Below are 13672 nucleotides of genomic sequence, written 5' to 3'. Positions count from 1 at the left end.
AGGTGCGAAAAGCCTCGCATTGTCCAGTAGAGCAGAGCGCTGGAGAGAAGCAGACCAGGGAACCGTAATGCCAGGGACAAAATCCCCTGGGACCCGCAGCGGCTGCCCATAAACCAGCTCCGCGGATGAGGACTGAAGATCCTCCTTTGGTGCCGTCCTGATGCCCAGCATCACCCATGGGAGCTTGTCGACCCAGTTACCGTCTTTGAGGCTGGCACGCAGGGCAGCCTTCATCGACCTATGAAAACGTTCACAGAGTCCGTTAGCCTGCGGGTGATATGCGGTTGTGCGATGGAGTTTCACTCCGAGGCTCCGTGCGACGGCATTCCATAGCTCAGACGTAAACTGCGCGCCTCGGTCAGAGGAGATGTCCGAAGGGGTGCCGAAACGGGCAACCCAGGTGCCAATAAATGCCCGTGTCATTTCGACTGATGCCACTGACGTCAGCGGCACAACCTCAGGCCAGCGGGTAGTCCTGTCAACCATGGTTAACAGATATGTGAAACCGTGAGAGGAAGGCAGAGGACCAACCAGGTCCACGTTTACATGGTCAAAACGCCTCTCAGGCACAGGGAACAACTCTAAGGGAGCTTTAGTGTGGCGGTGGACTTTGGCCCGTTGGCACTCAACACAGGTGTTAGCCCAGTCCCTAACGTCCTTCTTGAGGCCGTGCCAAACAAACTTCGCCGCAACCAGTCTCTGTGACGCTTTCGAACCTGGGTGGGAGAGACCATGGATGGCATCAAAAACTTGTCGTCTCCATCCCGAGGGAACAACCGGCCGCGGACTACCTGTGGAGACGTCACACAGGAGCGTGGCGCCGGCGTCGCCAAAAACCACGTTCTCGATCTGCAGCCCTGTAGTCGAGGTCCTCAGGATTTGAACATCCGGGTCTGTGGTCTGAGTCGCCGCCATGCGGTTGTAATCCAAACCCAGATGGACTGCCCCTGCCACAGCCCGTGATAGGCAGTCCGCCACGCGGTTGTTCTTACCGGCAACGTGCTGCAAGTCCGTGGTGAACTCGGAAATGTAGGACAGATGCCGCTGTTGGCGGGCGGACCACGGCTCAGCCACTTTGGCCATTGCAAAAGTCAGCGGCTTGTGGTCCACAAAAGCAGTGAAGTGTCGGCCTTCCAGCAGGGAACGAAAGTGTCTGATGGCGAGGTAGAGAGCCAGCAGCTCCCGGTCGAAAGTGCTGTACTTCCGCTCACAGGGGCGCAGCTGACGGCTAAAGAAAGCCAGCGGCTGCCAGGCCCCGCCTACCCACTGCTCGTAGACAGCACCGACAGCGTAGTCCGAGGCGTCCGAGGTGATGCCGATAGGGGCGGCAGGAGAAGGATGCGCCAGCATGGTGGCATTCGCTAGGGCTGCCTTAGTGGCAGCAAAAGCCTCGACTCTGCTCTCAGTCCAGTCCACAGCGTGCTTGGGTTTACCTTTCAAAGCCTCGTGCAAGGGCAGCATGAGCTGAGCGGCACGAGGGATGAAGCGGTGGTAAAAATTCACCATGCCGAGGAATTCCTGCAGGGATTTGACAGTGAGCGGGCGTGGGAACTGTGTGACTGCCTCCACCTTTGATGGGAGAGGGACTGCCCCATCCTTAGTGACTCTGTGTCCTAAGAAGTCAATAGTGGAGAGACCGAACTGGCACTTGGCGGGGTTGACAATTAATCCGTGTTGGCTAAGCCGCTCAAAAAGTGTCCGAAGGTGCACCAGGTGCTGAGACTTGGACATGCTCGCTACCAGGATGTCATCCAAGTACACAAAAAGGAAAGGCAGCTCCCGCAAGACAGAGTCCATAAGGCGCTGAAAAGATTGGGCGGCGTTTTTCAGGCCGAACGGCATGCGCAGAAACTCAAATAGACCAAATGGCGTAATTACTGCCGTTTTAGGAATGTCCAGTGGGTGTACCGGCACCTGATGATATCCCCGGACGAGATCCACCTTGGAAAAAATCACCTTGCCAGCCAGGTGTGCTGAAAAGTCCTGTATGTTTGGGACAGGGTATCTGTCAGGTGCCGTTGCCTCATTAAGCCGCCGGTAGTCACCACACGGGCGCCAGCCGCCGCCAGGTTTGGGGACGATGTGGAGGGGTGATGCCCACGGGCTGTCGGATCGGCGTACTATGCCCAGGCGTTCCATGTTGGCAAACTCAGCCTTTGCCACGGTAAGCTTGGTTGGGTCGAGGCGCCGAGCTCGAGCGAAAACAGGAGGACCAGTAGTGGCGAGATGGTGCTCCACACCATGCTTCACGGTAGATGTCGAAAAAGTGGGCTGAGTGAGGGCTGGGAACATGGCAAGCAGACGGTGGAAATCATCGGACGTTGAGAGCATGCTAGACAGTCGTATGGGGTCGGACTCGCTGAGCGTGCACATATAAGAACAAAACGTGACGGCGTCAACCAGACGGCGGTTCTTTACATCCACCAACAGTCCATGTGCGCATAAAAAATCAGCGCCGAGGAGGGGCACGGCGACCTTTGCTGTAACAAAATCCCAGCCGAACTGCTGTCCTCCGAAACACAATTCGACATACCTCGTTCCATATGTGCGGATGGGGCTACCATTGGCAGCTTCCATAGGAGGGCCGTGGCTGTCGGTCGCCATGTCCAGACGGGATGCAGGCAGGACGCTCCTTTGTGCCCCCGTGTCGCACAGAAAACGGCGTCCGGAGATGCTGTCGCGGATGAAAAGCAGCCTGCCTATGCGGCCGACGCTCATGGCCACTGCTGAGCGCCGGCCCTGACATTTCCCGAACCGCCGAAACTGCATGGTGAACGGCATTTGGTAGCCTTAGTTCCAAACTTTGCATGGTAGAAACACAAACCCGAAGGCTGTTGGGGGCCAGAAGGCTGCTGCCGACGAGAAGTGGTTGCCGCAACGAGTGTGGAGTCGTCCCGCGTCGCCATAGCAACGTGCGCGGGAAAAACCGCGGCCACACAATGTTCCTGACTCGCCAGGAAAAATTTATCAGCCTCTTCAGCCAGGCTCCGACAGTCAGTGATTGTGGTGTTGGCCAATGCAGCTCGCACTTGAGAAGGCAGCTGACGCAGGAAAAGCTGGATGAAAAGAAAATCTGGTCTGTGCTCGCCCAGAAGATCCAGCATACGGTCCATGAGCTCGGACGGTTTGCTGTCACCCAGTCCATGAAGTGAAAAAAGCCTGCTGGCTCTCTCAGCGTCCGACAGTTCAAACGTTTTTAACAGGTGGGCCTTGAGCACTGTATACTTGTCAGTTGCCGGAGGATTTGTTAAAAGGCTCACCACTCTGGATGCCGTTGAATTTCCGAGAGCTGACACAACATAGTAGAATTTTGTTGTATCCGCGGTGATCTCACGCAACGCGAACTGCGCTTCAGTCTGGGCGAACCATGCCGATGCCGACGATTCCCAGAATTCGGGGAGTTTAAGGGTGACAGCGTTCGCGGTCATGGTCGTGTCGTGTCTCTGGGTACGTCCAGCAGACTAATGTCGGGGTCACCAGTGTGGAAATTGCAATAAATCGCAAGTGGCAACTTCTCACTTTGAGCACACGAATGCGTGTGTCATTTATTTTTAGGTACAACACAGAAGAGAAAAACATGACGCTCAACCGCGTCCACGTCACCACGCCATTTAAAGGGACAGCGATCCCTGTAGTAATGAATAACACACTAAGAACAAAGTGCTGCGTTTATAATCAACAGTATGTAGAACTACGCTTAATAACAAAGGTGAATTATGTATGTCACATTCACTACACTAACGTTATATTCAACCAGCATAACTTTGTCTTCAGCCACTCTTTGTAATTGCAGTGTAACATCTAAGTAATGCATAGTGCATTGCCACTACTGAGAGAAATGGATAGATAATTCTTAGTTGAACCAGCCCTAAATTATGATTTTGAATATATATATTTTTTTGTTAACAGGGGCAAAATGCTGTTGCGTGTTCAATTCGGGGAAGAGCAGAAATATGTCAAGCTGTCTGAGCTGACATTCGATGCTTTCTTGAAAGAAGGTGGGTCATTAGGTTAAAGCAATATCACCCAATGATACAGCACCTATTATGTTATTATATCTAGCTAGGTCAATAATCATTTCTGCTGTGCTTTATATTTTCAGTTACATAAAATCGGGTGCAGATACTTGTCTTTCATCATTTTGTGAATACATGAGGCAAACTTAAATATGACCTTTGATTCTTGTGAGGGAATGCATGTTTTTTTATTTAATTTTTTTAAACAGCGTGTCTAAAATTCAACATACCAGAAAGCAGGCAGCCAGACATTAGGTGTATGACCAGTCAGACACAGAAGTTGACACAGGTTTTTGAAGAAATAGTGAAGGAGTCACCTGGAACTTTCAGAATCATGCTGGGCAATGGAGGACTTGGTATTCATTCAGACAATTCACAAATTAGTTTGTTTAGTTCAAAGGCCGGAATGAGAACATTTATTGTTTTAAAAATTTCTTGTTTCTTGTAATATGTTTCTATGTTTTGTACAAATTTCATAATGAACAGGTGCCTCTCAATCATCATCATGCTTGGGTACATCTGATGACACTGTCATCCTGAATTTCACGATGTGTGACCCTGTTGAAGAAGTAGCTGCTGCCGAAGGAAGCCAGCCTAAAAGGCCATGTCACATAAACTATGAGGCAAAAGCGGTAAGTGGTGGAAATTGCTGTTAAGTCCAATCTGAATGTTGTTTCACCATGGGAAGTGTTCTTTAGATAGCTTTTTTTTTTCAGCATTACATATGGTTTTACAATAACGGAAAGCACATTTTATTCCACCTATAGTTGATTGAAAAAATCCTAACATCAAAGCCTGGTGGTGAACGCATTATGCAAGAGTATGGAAAAACCAAATCTCTGACAGATGCCACCAGAAGACAGATGATTAACATACTTGCTGCTGAGATGACAGAAACACATGGGTAAGCATTAAGCATATAGATGGGCTGTAAAGAAACATTGTTATTGTTGTACAGTTATTAATTATGTAAATTGTGTTGTGCAATGTCAGTTGAGTGTGATGTTAAATTTGAATTCATATGCTAGGACATCCCCCCCCAAAAGTGTCAGAGTGATGTATGCACAGGGGATAGTAGCTTTGTTTCCCTATCTAGAAGACCCATACTCACAGCATGGATATGTAAGTAAATGGGTTATTGCAACATTATGCACATATTCACTCTTTGAAATGTTAATAGTACTCATTTATAATTTATTTATAATCACATAGGAACATTACTACGATCCGGAGAGTGGTTCGGGATACCTTGCATGGCGATTGAAGACCATACAAAAAAAAACAGCAGAGGAGAGAGGTGCCTCAGTGAGCAAATCTCCTAAAGGTATGTTTACTGATCAGTGATGTGATTATAGTGGTGACCTGTGAATTGTACAGAAATCAGTTCTTAACATTGTATTTTTTCTTAAGTTGGTGGGCCAGGCCGTGGTCGTCAGCCCTTCCGCCATCTGATGAGGATGTGGAAGCAGCTATTTCTGTTTTGAGACACTCTGCTGATGAAAAGACTGTCCGCGAGAAGATGGAAATGACCTTCATATATCGGCAAGCAATGGTCAACGATGAAGCCAAATTATCAGATGTCTTCTTGGTCTTCCCACGATTTCTGATCAGATCAAAGCAGGATTTGGGTTTTTTTCATGTCGACAACCTGCATTACCCTAGGCCTTTTGACATACAAATGTCATATGGAGGGACTGACACAACTCTCCTTGTCGTGCCATATTGCTTTCTCTGGTAAGAGAAAAATGTTTGTAAAAAAACATTGTTATACATGTCTCTGTCAGATACAAGGCATTGTAAATTCAATGTTCAACTCAATTCAACATTGAAATGCTTTTTCACAATAAATTGTGAGTTCTGTGATCTAGTGTTATTGTGCTTGTTTTTATTTGGATAGTATTGATAGTTCTATATAATTCAGTAACAATGCATCTTATGATTTATATATATTTTAAAACACTGTAGAGAAATAAAGTAAACATTACACTTAAAGTGTCATTTTTTTTTAAGTAAAATTGTAGATAAATTAACTCTATACTGTGTAATCATATTACTCTTAACAGTGTGATTAAACTACAGTGTTAAATACTTTTACACAATTCATTGTTATTTTTTACTCAATATTGAGTAGAATTAACTCTAAAAACTTGACACTGACCAAAGAGTAAATTTTACACTGATTTCGAGTGGGACCAAATGTTATCTGAAACAGAGTCAAATTCAACTCTTTAGGAGTTAAATTAACACTTCTGTTTTTACTGTGCACCTGAAGTGTTGAAATGACACATGCATATATTTTCTATGTTTTTGCATATGAAATATATAATTAGACTGCCTGGATTATTTATGCACTTCATTTTGTGGACCGTTATTTAAAAAAAAATCATCAATATAGAAAGACTTGCAGTTAGAGTTAGGGTTGGGTCAACAGCAAATATTATTATATTATATTTATGGTTTTATATTATATTGTATTATTTTTTTTATATTATATTATGCTTGATATGTAGCATCAATAGTAGCATCCATTAGACGTAAAGTATTATTTGTTTGTTTGTTTTTTAAAGAAATTAATACATTTAATATTGTATTTTTAACTATTTTTTCATCAAAAAGTCCTAAAAAAAGTTTCAGTTTCCACAAATATATTACTGTTTTACTGTATTTTTGATGAAATAAATGCAGGCTTTTAAGTGTGAAAAATGGAAATGTAAAATGTATTTTATTTCAAAACTTTCTCCAACAGGTTGGTGGAATCCAGGTTAAATTACACATTGGTAGGTATTAGTCATTGGTGAGCCTGTCTGTATCATAACCTGTGTTTAAAGTGAGATTACAATGACAGATTATTTTATGTTCATTAACTGGTTTGGTCTGTTTACGACGTCTTTTGTTGCTTCAGCAGGTGCGGCAGTCAAAAACCAAACACAGATGGTCCAAAGCATTATCTGAGAAGAGCTTTTGTTGTCCACGTGGTGGTGAGGATTCTTGCTTTAAATAAACTGAAATTAAATAATAAAAGTTACCTTGACACATATCCTGGAGTATAATTGGTTCCTGTGCATTAGTCACATGCATCTTCATAGACAATAACATATCATTTTTTAAAACATATTTGCTTATGCTGTAAGGATTCTACATCTGAAGTCTGAAAACACTGAACTAAACAACATTAGAGCCCACTGACTTCCATTGTATGGAGAAAAACAAAACACTAAGACATTATTCATAATATCTTCTTTTATGTTCCACAGAAGAAAGTCAGTCATACAGGTTTGAACCGACATGAGAGTGAATAAATAATGAGTAATTTGAATTTTGGGGTAAACCTCTTCTTTGAGATCAGCAAGGAATCCTCCAAGAAACTATATTTCACTTTGTTGGATTCTTAAGTTTTTTTTATTTATTTATTTTTTTTTTGCTGGAAAAGTTCTTGATGTAATATTAGGTTCTTCAGATCACTGTATATGGATGAAAACTAAAGTAGACTAAAAAGTGTTTTTATGTAATTATAATATTAATTTTTAAGAGTGTAATCATAATAGCTTTATTTTATAGCAGTAGAAGTCTAAGGAGGGTGCTCTTGAGTAGCTATTAAAAATCATATTGCTTAGAGGTTGATCTTTCACATCTCAGAAGACTTAAAGAAGATGTAAAATACATTCAACTCAAGCACTGGCTTTTTCTCAGATGTTTCTCTTAAAACCAAAAAAGACGCAAACCAAATATGTTCACATACATGGAATTAATGTGGGTACAGATCATTTAGTCTTAAACCAGTTTGATGAGAAATACGTCATATTGAGGTTCATATTGAGGTGTATGTAGCCTACTACTGAACAGGACTACAATTTGAGACATTGTTGAGATCTCCACTGAATCTCAGAGGACGTGTGAAATTAATAGGGCATTTTTCTCAGGGGAAAATCCATTCTCACTATTTGCTCTCCATTTAGTTTAGGAGAAACAATTGAAATATTAATTAGATCTAATTATCCGAGTGTGTATAGCCTACGTTGCCTAACTGTGTGAATGTGTGTGTGTGTGTGTGTGAGAGAGAGAGAGAGAGAGAGAGAGAGAGAGAGATCCATCCCCCCTCTTGGATGGTTAGGTGCCTCAGTCTGAAGCCCGCGGATGAAGCTCGTGTTTACTCAGTGCTCGGTGTCTCAACGGTGGATGTAAATATCAGTTTATACTACAGCAGAACGCACAAACTGATTCATGAGCATCGCCAAAGGAACCGCTGGAGAGACGCTCCGCTCCACTCCAGACTGCAGGAGGATGTACGGCGTTATTAACCATCCCCGAAACCATTTAAGGATCCTCAGACATTGATATCTTCATATGCACGTGAATCCTCTGCATTTGAAAGGCTTTCAGCGGGCGGACACACGCGCTGCGCTGTGCGTCTTAACGCAGGACTGCTCTTTTGGACCCGTGCCACGGTTGTCTGTCTCCGTCCGTTCACCCAACCACACCTACCCGTTATACCCTCACTGAATTACAGCAGCGGCGTCCGCACACCGGATCCCGACAGATCCCGTCGCGAAAGGGACATTGTGTCTGCGTGAGCGGGTGGAAGATCGCGGATCCACTGCGCTATAAACGCCCGGTGCGCACCGGACCCGCTCAAAGACGCCCGTGTCGGACCGATATGTCAGCCCGGTGCGCGTGATCGCTTTGGAGGAGAGGCAGGTGAAATTATCAGCTTTGTCCCGCATCCTGCGCCAAGAAGGAACGCATCACCTTGAGGATTTAAACGCACCGACATCCAACTTACCAGGTGAGCCGCTCATTCATATTAGCGATAGATTTAATGCACATTAGAGTCAGAAATTAACTTTTTATATTAGGTAAATTAATTCCAGTGACATTTTGTCAGGATTTGAATTGCTGATTTCATCACAAACACTTCATATTAGCTCTGCGGAGGCGCTGAAACCGTAATTATTGGCCTAAAATATTAGGAATGGTCAAAAAATATAAAAACAGAGGATGAATTACATATTTTGTCCCTCCAAAGACTATAAATATATGGAGCTCTTTAGTGCATTTTTTGTCCTAAACCCTTATTAATTTCTGATCATGATGCACATTTGAACTTGTAGAAGGTTCATTAAGTCAATACACCCACCCTAGTCCCTAGTCATAAAATCCTGGAGGAATATTGGAAATAGCATCAACGTTTGGAACCAACCTTAATGGGATCCAGTAAGAATCCTTTAAGAATCAAATCCACCTGGATGAACTGAAATTCCTGCAGGGTGTTTGGGATTATACATGTCTGTTGTATATAAGCGCTACACTTATTGTAATGGAATAATGTCTAGCTATTGGGCGGTTAAAGGAAATCACATGGAAGCTGAGAGTTAGTGAAAGATTTTCCTCACATTCCTTGAAGGCATTGGTTCTTTTGGTGATGTAAAAATCCTGTTAGGGAGCATGGGTTTCTGAAATACCACCATAAGTCCTTAAGATGTTAAATCAAGTAATATTAAGTCAATATATACACCCTAGTCAAGGAGAAATAAGTACCGGATATATATTTGGAATTGGAATTGGAATTTGAAACCAATCCTAATAGGATCCAACAGGATTTCCAGTTTTTCTTTTATTCTTGATTCTTAGAGTCTTATTGGACATTATGTAACCTTTTTCAGAGTTTTATATGTCATGTACTGAATTAATGTTTTGCTGCTGGACATTTAAAGGAAATCACATGGATGCTTTGTCTGAATGATCTAGTTTTTGTTTGTGTGATGTTTCATTTTTTGCAATTAGAATTCTTTAGAATTGCTTTTAAATCATGATGGAATTCTGTTCGCATCCCTTTAGGAATTTTAACCAGGTGTAGCTGGTTGATAAGGCTCTTTTTCATCTCATTCAGGGCTTGTTGGCTCTCAGTAGCATGTCTCATAGGTCATGCATGCAAGATTAATATCTTGCAAAACTGTTTAGTTTGTAATTCTCTCACGTGCGTGCGAGGTGAGCGATCTGATGCGGTGTGGCTTTCATTGGTTCATCGTTCTATTGTTGTGAATGCATGCACACTCCAGGCCCGCTGATGCTTCATAATTCTGCGGCTCTTGCTGTAATAAAACAGCGTTACCGCCACTGGAAGACCGTTTGGGCAGTCGTAGCCTAGTGGATAGAGAGTTGAACTTGTAACCAGTAGGTCGTGGGTTTGAGTGATTGTAGGTGGGGGGTGTGAATAACCAACACTCTCTCCACCCTCAATACCACGACTGAGGTGAGACCCTTGAGCAAGGCACCGAACCCCCAACTGCTCCCCGGGTGCTGGAGCATTGGCTGCCACTGCTCCGGGTCTAAGTTCACTACTGTGTGTACACTTGGATGGGTTAAATGCAGAGCACAAATTCCGAGTATGGGTCACCATACTTGGCCACACACCACTTCCCTTTCCCTTTTTTTTCCTTCCCTTTCCTAATAAACAAACCTCTCCAGTGCCAGGCTTATGTAAAGCACGTTTCTCTTGTCAACAATGTTTCTGAAGACAAAGCTTTCATATTGGCTAGGAGGATAGGGGATCATTTCATCATGTGCTTTGGGATATACATGCATGACTGAAATGCAATCACCACCTGTCTTTTGTGTTCTACATGTGATGATTGTTGAGTTTGTTTCTCTAGTTTTGTATAATTTATAAGCATAGTTAAGAGGAACTGCTTCCCTTGCTTCCAATGAAAACCAGCCATTTATAAGATAAATTTAACTCGGAACAAACTTTACCATTGTACAGTAAGGCTGTCAGAAGGTAATACCATGGTATACACTGGAAAGGTACGATTACCCTCATACTAGAAGCTTTCAGAATCTGTCTTTTTAATGGATTTTTTTTTTTTTTTTAATGATGTCAAATGGTGTCAAGTTAACACTTTTTGCAGTGTGTTTTTTTGGGGCAAACAAAAAGGGTCAGTCTGCTTACATTAGTTAATGTTTTTAATGTTTTATTTTATTTTATTTGATCCAAGACAACACATTAATTGTACATGCCAATATGTAAAATGTGCCAAAGATTTAGTCAAATTAACAAATGTACAATTTGTTGTACAATATGCTGATGCCAGCTGAAACGACAAACAGGACCTAAAAGAAAACCGACAAATCTCTCCATGAGGCAGTATCGTCCTGAGAAAGACAGAATTGTTCTACACCAAGATGTTATAAAAACTAGCTGGCCTGTAACTGCCTGTTGCTTTTCTTTTTGCTGACGTGATGTCTTTGCCCTCTTAGGCACTGCATGATTTATTTACATAATTTATTTATTTTTACCCATAGGTTCCATGACTTTGAAAAATAAATCATATGTAAGGACAGTCTGGAGACGTTCAGAAGAGAACAGAATGTTTAGATAGACGATAATATCTACAGATAACAGTGGAAACGTACACTAGCTGCATGTTGTACAGATGATGTGAGCTAAAATGTTTGTGTTTGAATACAGTGCACAGTAAATAACAACTGGATTTATGCGTTTTGTTGCTTGTCTGTGCAAAACTCATGCACCACCACGATGCTAAAGTGTTCTGGGTGCTTGCCAAGGTGTTGATATACAGTTACGAAAGTTGCGTCCCCAGTGAAGCACTATACACTATGCACTTATACACTATATACTTATGCACAGTGTACTCGTTTCTCTCGTAACTCTGATCACATAGAAAAATGATAGCACATCACTTATAGCAAAATTAAGGACTGTATGATAATGGTTACACTATTAATCACAATCATTTTTATTAGAAAAATTTATATTATGTTTCATTAGAATTATTGCACTTTCAAATAAATACAAATTAAGAATACGTCAACTCATACGCAGGGTTTATTTTACCTTATCTAGTTTCCTGATTATTATATTTATTATGTACATTTACATTTATGCATTTAGCAGACGCTTTTATCCAAAGCGACTTACATTTTGCATTCAAGTTACAGGTATTTAAAAAAAAAAAAATTTATGAGCTCTTGCTTTCCCTGGGAATCGAACCCATGACCTTTGGCGTTGCTAGCGCCATGCTCTACTATTTGAGCTACATTAAAGAGTGCATTAATGTACATAATAAATATAATAATCAGGAAACTAGATAAGGTAAAACCATTAAGAATACCATTAAGAAAACTGATATACCCTTTCTCTCAAAAGCTAAAACACTGAAATTACTAATATTAATTGCAGTTATTCAAAATTATGTTAATGCATTTCTTATAAAACACTAAAAAAGTATTTTGAAGCCTTTATGCTACCATACAACAACTACAATCCCAAACAACGCAGTCGAGATTTGTTTGTGTATATCGCAAGTCTTGCAGAGGATTATGCCTAAATAATTGAGAGAAGCAGAAATCATGATCACAATTAAAATGCGATTAATCGTGCAGCAGTAATTGGTATCATTTATATCATAATGCATGACAAAGTTTAATGCTCAGAGTTGTTGGTTTTATTCAACGCTATCTCACGACCAATTCGTCGTGGTCACACCTCACTCGTACCTTTTTGTACGATTTGTATAGATCCCAGTGACGGGTAGGTTTAGGGGCGGGTTAGGTGTAGGTCATTTGTACAAATTCATACGAATTGTGCAACTCGTAAAATACGTACGATTTAGCAAAAGTCGCATGAATTTGTACGAGTGAGGTCGTACGAATTAGCCACCTCGTAAAATATGTATGAACTGCTGTGAGATTGGGCTGTTTTATTAAATCACTAACCCAATGGATAAGCAATAGTAGTGTTAGTTCTAACAAGGATCACTAATGTAATTCTATAGTGCTGGGTGGAGTCTACAACAAATATAATTTTTGCATTCCCATTTGCCTCAATAGCAACAGAAAACATCCACGAGTCATATATCAGAAGTCATATTTCTATGACTTTTCAGAAGAGGAAAAAATGTCAAGAGATTACACTGGTCAGAAGAGAGAAAAAGAGAAAGCGGTGTTAACTAGTTTTTTTTTTTTTTGTAATTTAACACCGAGATACCATAGTGCCATAAATGTACATTCATTTCTTTTTAAATGAAAACATAAAACGTGTGGAAATGTGGAAATGCACCATCAAGGTCTGTGAAAAGAGTCCATAGAGACATAGAGTGATAGGATGTGGTCTATATATAATTTTGAATCCAATTACATGTTTGTTGCTTGCCGATTGCGAGATGCTTTGTTAGAGTGACTGTTACAGGCTGAATGTGTGTGTGTGTGTGTGTGTGTGTGCGTGCGTTTATATATGTGTGTGTGCAAAAGAAAGATTGAGCCAGAATTGCTTGAGAAGGATTGATAGTGCATTTGTGTAAGAGTTGTGTCAGTATCTATGTGTTTGTTGGACAGAAAGGGAGGGTAAACAGAGCAGGTCTCGATGTGTGTGAGAGAGTAAGACACACACACACTCACACACACACACACACACATAGAAAGTGAGACAGGGCTTGACTCTCTCCGACTGACTAGCTGTGAATAGCCCCCCTGTTATCTCTGCAGTGCACACAGACAGCAGCGCAGCAGGCCAGCCAGGCAGGTGCTGCACAAAAATAGCAGGTGTCTGTTCGGTTAATAAACATCGTCCCCCCTTCCCGTCTCTCCCGGGGGCCGAGCACCCATCACTGGGTTGCGGCAGCGTTGAGAAGGCCCTCCTC

At 42.2% G+C, this 13672-nt stretch overlaps 1 protein-coding gene across 1 annotated transcript in view; it reads left to right on the top strand.

Moving 5' to 3' along the window:
* Positions 1 to 8134: 8134 nt before the first annotated feature.
* sema6ba (sema domain, transmembrane domain (TM), and cytoplasmic domain, (semaphorin) 6Ba) overlaps positions 8135 to 13672 on the top strand; it is a 125293-nt gene continuing 119755 nt past the window's right edge. Inside the window, exon 1 of the mRNA XM_079379203.1 lies at positions 8135 to 8799. The gene's annotated coding sequence lies outside the window, so the exon portion shown is untranslated. The remainder of the gene's footprint in view (positions 8800 to 13672) is intronic.

Source organism: Barbus barbus, assembly GCF_936440315.1.
Source record: "Barbus barbus genome assembly, chromosome: 26".
Taxonomy (NCBI): Eukaryota; Metazoa; Chordata; class Actinopteri; order Cypriniformes; family Cyprinidae; genus Barbus; species Barbus barbus.
The sequence above is the reverse complement of the archived record's forward strand: the minus strand, read 5'-3'. Positions and strand labels throughout refer to the sequence as shown.